Raw genomic sequence first — 6,144 nt, 5'->3', positions numbered from 1 at the left:
AGGGGGTATTTCATCCATTTGATTTGCTATGTCCATTAATCTTTTTCACAATGTGAAGAGAAGGGGTGTAAGAATTGTATGAAATTATTACTAATGCCCACACTCAATTAAAATACATAATGACACCCTGCTGAAAATCAATCAGACAACTAAAAATAGAAACCATCACAGAAATTCAGTTGGTTTCCACTACAAATACCATTACAAACATAACAAGCCACCAATAGAAGATAGCAAATTATTAGACCCACAGGGGCCATTTCAGTTTCCATTAAAACCAATACATTTACCATTATAACTAATTAGGCTACGAATTCTGTGATGGCTTCTACTGTTTTTGTTTGTTTGTTTGTTTGTTTTGAAGCATGAGGGCATTACGGAAAAGCATGATTATTATGTCTTTATTCTATTGCATAATTAAACGACAGTTTGATGATGTGTTGAGAAATTACTTACAATGGTTAAACATTCCTTCTGGAGCCTCTTAGTAGATTTGTAGAACCATATTCTAATATGCTTTGCTTAGATTGTAAATGAATCGGTTGAGTGAACCATTCAGTGAGTGACTTGCTCATAACACACACACACACACACACACACACACACAAAAGACTGATATTGCCACCTACAGGCTAAGCGATTTAACTGCTTAAAAGAACTAGTGAACGAAATTTTGAATTATTATTTTGTTGAATGCAGATCAGTCAAATTCTGCACCTCATATTCTAATTGTATGTTTACTGAAGCGTTTGAAGACCTTGTTGAAACCTGTATAATTGTATGAAAAATAATAACTTTTACAAGTAGGGAAGATCTCACCCCTCCGCCCAGTGTTCTCTCTCTCTCTCTCTCTCTCTCTCTCTCTCTCTCTCTCTCTCTCTCTCTCTCTCTCTCTCTCTCTCTCTCTATACATCAGTATGTGTTTAGCACTGCACGCGCGCTGGAGCCCATGAGCGGAGACGAGTCTCGTTTAGTATTCCGTGCACAAGGCGAAGGAGGGAGAAGGGAGGGAGGGCAGAGAGTGAAATAGAGAGAAAAAAACGAGGCTGTGAAGACAGGCGAAAACACAGAAAGAGAGGAGGAAGAGGGGAGCGGAGAGACACCTCCTCTGTCCCTCTCGGTCTACCCTTTGGCATCCGTCTGTCCCAGGTGCGGTATTTCAGCCTTTATCTGTCTTTGGGTGTGCGGGGCGGATGTTATGATGTTGCTGTTGTAACGCGTCGCATGAGAAAATTAATATTGGGATGAATGTGAGCTCGGGGGAGAGAGTGTGGATATGCTGTAGACAGTCGTTTCGTTCGAGATCTGCATTGCTTGAAACGGCACAGACTCTATACGGATGGTTGTGTTCAGGTTATCCATAAAATATCTGTCTATTTTTGCGCCCGTGTTGTAAAGGTCTGCACGTCTGTCCGGTATCGTCGTGCAAAAGCCTCTCAGCTGCTTCAGTGATCTTCATTTATCTACTGCAAAACCATGCATGAATATGTGCTGAGCATCGTGACCTCGCATTTTCAGACGTGCATATATGTGTGTGCAACAATGTATAGAGGGATTATCAGTCACTTAGACTCTGTCACTTATGTAATTCTGTTCTTAACTTCCATATTTCCTGCTCTACATGCTTAATCTGCATATGCATGTGAAATTCAAGAGGAAAGGATGTGAAATGTACATACGAGGCTGCTTCTCTCCTCTTCAACCCCTTATCAGTGTTCCTTCCCCTCCAAACCCCACCCCTCCCCACAGTCTTCAAAGGCAGGCTTACATGGGCTTCTATCAGGCACAGGACCATAATTATGCAAATATTAATACATCCATATGGAACCGTCACAGGAATCCTCTCCTTCGCTCACTGACAGCATATAACGGCACTGGTAAAAGCCATATGAGGGGGCGATTAATTCCCCCCACAATGTGACGGAGCGGGTGATGACGTTGCCTGGCTGTCGGGCTGCTGAGAGCTTCCCTCTACGCTCTATCTGTGTGGGAGCTGAATCTTAAGGGCTGGCACACAGCGTCACCAGTATCCCAGGGTTCCTCGCATCGCTCGCTGCTCTTTCTTTTGCCTGTGTTTTCCTCTGTGATGTTATAGATAATTTAGATACTCTGAGGGCCTGGACAGCGGAGCGGAGGAGAGGAGAGAGAGGATGGGAGGGGAAAACCAGGCCCACGTGAAATCCGCAGATTTCCTCGGAACTGGGACGCTTGTCATTCACATAATTCCAGAACCGTCCCACCTCCCTTGCGTGTTTGTTTATTAATTACTTGGGCTAATTTGATTACGCTTTCAGCTAGTGCTTATCACATTTTCCACACAATTTCCTAAAATCCTCGCCGAAAAAAGCCTGCAGATTCCATCGGGGCCTGAGGGTAACTTGAAGCAGACTTTCACTCGCAAAATCCGTTTCCCACCCTTTTGTACAGGTTTGACTAGGGTGACTATAAGAGCCGTTTTCCCCGGATGCTTTCTGGCCAGGATTTCTATATTGCCTAAAATAACTAGGTTTAGGCTTTGTTTGTGTGCCGCCCTATAGGTGTATGACATCGGCTCCCTAAAACTCCTCTCAGACGGCAAAAATAATGTTGCTACATGCTCTACGCTACCTCAGCTTGCAGCCACAAGCCGCAAAGGCCCAAAGTATCTTTTTTACAGCGATATGTAATATCACCCCTGTCTTTGGCCAGCGGCAGAGGTCCGGTTTTGTGTAAATGACAGCAGCCTTTGGCAGGGCAGTTTTGATGTGTGTTTAGAGGCCAGTGAGTTGGCCGGACACCGGAGACGAGGGGAGAAAGTGTCCAGGAACTCGCAGTATCGTGGCAGCTATGAGCAAGACGATGAGATGACGCAGTGTTCGTAATAAGAGGTTGTGACCGCGCTGAAGGCCGCTTAACCTGGTTTCCTCTTCAAGTGCATGAGATCAGGGAGCAGAATGGTACCAGGTCAAGAAAAAAGGTAGGAAGGGTTAGAATAGCAAGAGAGCGATGGCTTTTGGAGGAAGGGAGGCAGATGAAGAGAAATTGCTACACGAGTCTACTAAAACAGCGCTGTTATCATTTATTCATTCATTCCCACTTTGCAGGAAGTCTGGAAACATTTTGCTTTGATGCCAGAGGGGTAAAGAAAATTACTGTTATCTTCCGACAGGTTTAAAAAAAAAAAAAAAAAAAAAAAAAAAGCAACAGCCTTACAGAAAACAAAAGCAGATTAGACTCCCGATGACATTGCAGATAAGACCACAGGCATGGAGGTGATACAGTGAATGTGAGAAAGAAAGGGAATGTAAAAAGAAGGAGAGAAAGAAAAACCACAACGACTTCATTAAGAAATTACTCTAATATCCTATTGGTTATACTTAATGGATTTACATCCCTTGTCAATAGAAGTGTTCAAATTCATTGCCTCAGTAGAGAAGAAAAGGATTAGCCATCATTTTTCTTTTACAATTAGTCTCAGTCACATCTATCAATTTCAGGGGAATAAGGAAAGTTGTGAGGAAGGTTTCCATTGAGGAAAGAGGAAAGACAGGAAAACTTCAAAAGGAGGTTGGCGATTGTGGAAACAACAATTGCTTGGAATGTGCAGTGTATCTCGTATTTATCTAAAATGTACATTTGTTATTCTCAGTTGATCTCAATTGTGCTTTAAGGCCAAAACATACAATAAACATATACATCACTTTATATACTTAAGGGATTTGTTAGAAGGGTTAGAATGTATAGCCTCAGAAGAGAATATTATTTGCTTGGTTTGTTTAATGTATATATATATATATATATATATATATATATATATATATATATATATATATATATATATATATATATATATATATATATATATGGGATGTTAGCATCCAATGACACCTCTGATTTACATTGCACAGCAACTAAAACATTTATATATCTGTATATTCAAACACATGATTTGAGACTGGAGAATGGCTCAAAGAGCCGTAATAATAACTGCCAAACAAAAAGGGGAGATATATTTTATTAGCTATAAAGTTTTATCAGTTTGCATCCTCTTTAAAATTTAGCTTCATGTGATGGTTTGAGTGATATTGAGTGCATATAATCAATGATCATGCGGATCTTATGCCTGATTCTTTGCGAGCAGAATGGAAGACCCTGCTTCCAGGCATGTTGAGATTTGTCATCTTTTGCAGACTTTACAGCAACTCAACCATTAGCCTACAAACCAGTCAACTTAAATAGGGCAGTGGACGTTGCCTGGGGGACAAAACCAGTTGCATCATTCTTCTTTGGCTTAAATAATTTCACCTCAGGCCCGAGGACGGAAGCTCAGACCCATCTGCTCTGTGCTGTAGGAACGGGCAGTGACCTGAGCGACTGCTGCTGATCTATGGTGTTGCCGGACAGCCCTTCTGACAGATCTCGACTTAAGACACCTGACGATGTAGTGAATGCCAGGTGTCTTATGTATGAACAGTCAGCAACATTATCATTGTCGGTAACTTGCCTTATGACAAAACACATTTGTGAGTGCTGGCTTCAGTTATTTAGAGGTTATTAGGATTCGCTGTATTGTAGGACGGCCTCATTTGTTACGCTAGCTCATGCCCGCCAAAACATCTGCAAATCCGCTTGAATGGATCAAACTGGTGGAAATAGACAGACTAATTACCATTTAAAAGATTCATCCACTCGGACATCATCGCTTTTAGTCACGTCCGAATTGATATAAACATGAAATGATGATCTCTATGCCATTTTAAGAGGACACTAAGCTTTAAAATTAAAGCTGCACCTCTGTGCCTGTGACCTTTATTACACTTGCTGTGTTTTACAAGGATTTATTGATTGATAGTCAAAAAAAGAGATTAAATGATTGGCGATCAACAAAGAAGCTAATCCAAATTTGCACTTTATCATTGTAATTATTATTTAAGTACTAGAAAATGTAAACAAAAAAAAAAGTGACTTTAATGTCATTTTTTTATTTTGATTAATTATTTTTAAATAAAGTATTTATTAGAAAAATATAATAAGTTATGATGTGATGATTTTTGTGATAAGCTGGTTGCATTCATTAATTAAACAGAATGTGCAAACATTTTTAAATGTTTTTTAGTTGTAATCTAAAATATTGATATTGATTTTATTTTTATTTTCTGTCATTGTCAAAAGCCCATCTGACAATCATCTCTTCTGTTTTGGATTCGCTTACTGTTGTCCTGTCATTCAATGACACAGCGACCTGATCTAGTCTTTCTGCTTTCCGGTTGAAATTGGACGTCTGGGTGTTTTGAGGATCGTCTAGACACCAAACAGAGCTGCAACCTTCAAATGTTTCCGTATGTAATGGCAATGCAATTATGTTCGTATTGATGGATGTCACCGGGCAACACTGACCTTTCTGGTTGTTTGTGTTCGTCTACATATCCATATAGGCTAATTATTGCGTTTTATTATAGGTTTTCATCTCTAGTGTGTGATTGGACAGGGGCTTTTGTGGCCTTTTTGACATGATTGGACTGTGGCAATCCCGTCTGGCTTGCGTGTGATTGGACAGTGACCATACAGGTTGCTGAGGTCCCTGTTGTGGGGTATTGCTTTTCCTGAAGATATTGATTGAGACCTGGTCTGCAGTCAATGGAATGTCTGAGACCGGTTTTATGTTCTGTTGTCCGTGTGTTTCATGTCAGTGTCACTTGCATGGATTTTACCACCACGTTATTCTATTCCGGCTTTTTTTTCCAGACGCACAGCCCATAATGTCCCCGAGGGTCAGTGTAGTTTTATTTCAGCATATCACTTGTAAATGCCCGTCCTCTAGACATTTACAGTTGCATCAAGATGCTTTTTCCTGCACTCCGAGGCCACATGCTATATGCCCTTCTGTCTTCTTTTTCTTCTCAAGTCTTATAGTTTATGTCTTGCACCGACTTTCTTTTTCATTGCCTCTTTCTTTCACCCGCTTTCCCTCTCAGTTCCTCTCTAACTTCGTTCTGAATCGACCTGGCATTTCTGGACAGTGACAGTGTAGTTCGCTGCCAGACGGCCATCTTTCAGATTGAGATATGCAGCATTTTTAGTTCAAACTGAGACAGATTTACAGGCTGAACTGTGGTGAGGAGAGCAAGCAAGGGTTTTTTGGGGGAAGTGTTTTTTATGAGCTAA

The 6,144-nt window shown here is 40.8% G+C and overlaps 1 protein-coding gene across 1 annotated transcript in view; it reads left to right on the top strand.

Annotated features, from left to right (window-relative positions):
• Positions 1-940: 940 nt before the first annotated feature.
• Positions 941-6,144, top strand: part of syt3 (synaptotagmin III) — a 39,169-nt gene continuing 33,965 nt past the window's right edge. Inside the window, exon 1 of the mRNA XM_043235825.1 lies at positions 941-1,149. The gene's annotated coding sequence lies outside the window, so the exon portion shown is untranslated. The remainder of the gene's footprint in view (positions 1,150-6,144) is intronic.

The sequence above is a fragment of the Puntigrus tetrazona genome, chromosome 3 (genome assembly GCF_018831695.1).
Source record: "Puntigrus tetrazona isolate hp1 chromosome 3, ASM1883169v1, whole genome shotgun sequence".
NCBI lineage: Eukaryota > Metazoa > Chordata > Actinopteri > Cypriniformes > Cyprinidae > Puntigrus > Puntigrus tetrazona.
Note: the sequence above shows the minus strand (reverse complement) of the source record. Positions and strands in the feature narration are given on the sequence as shown.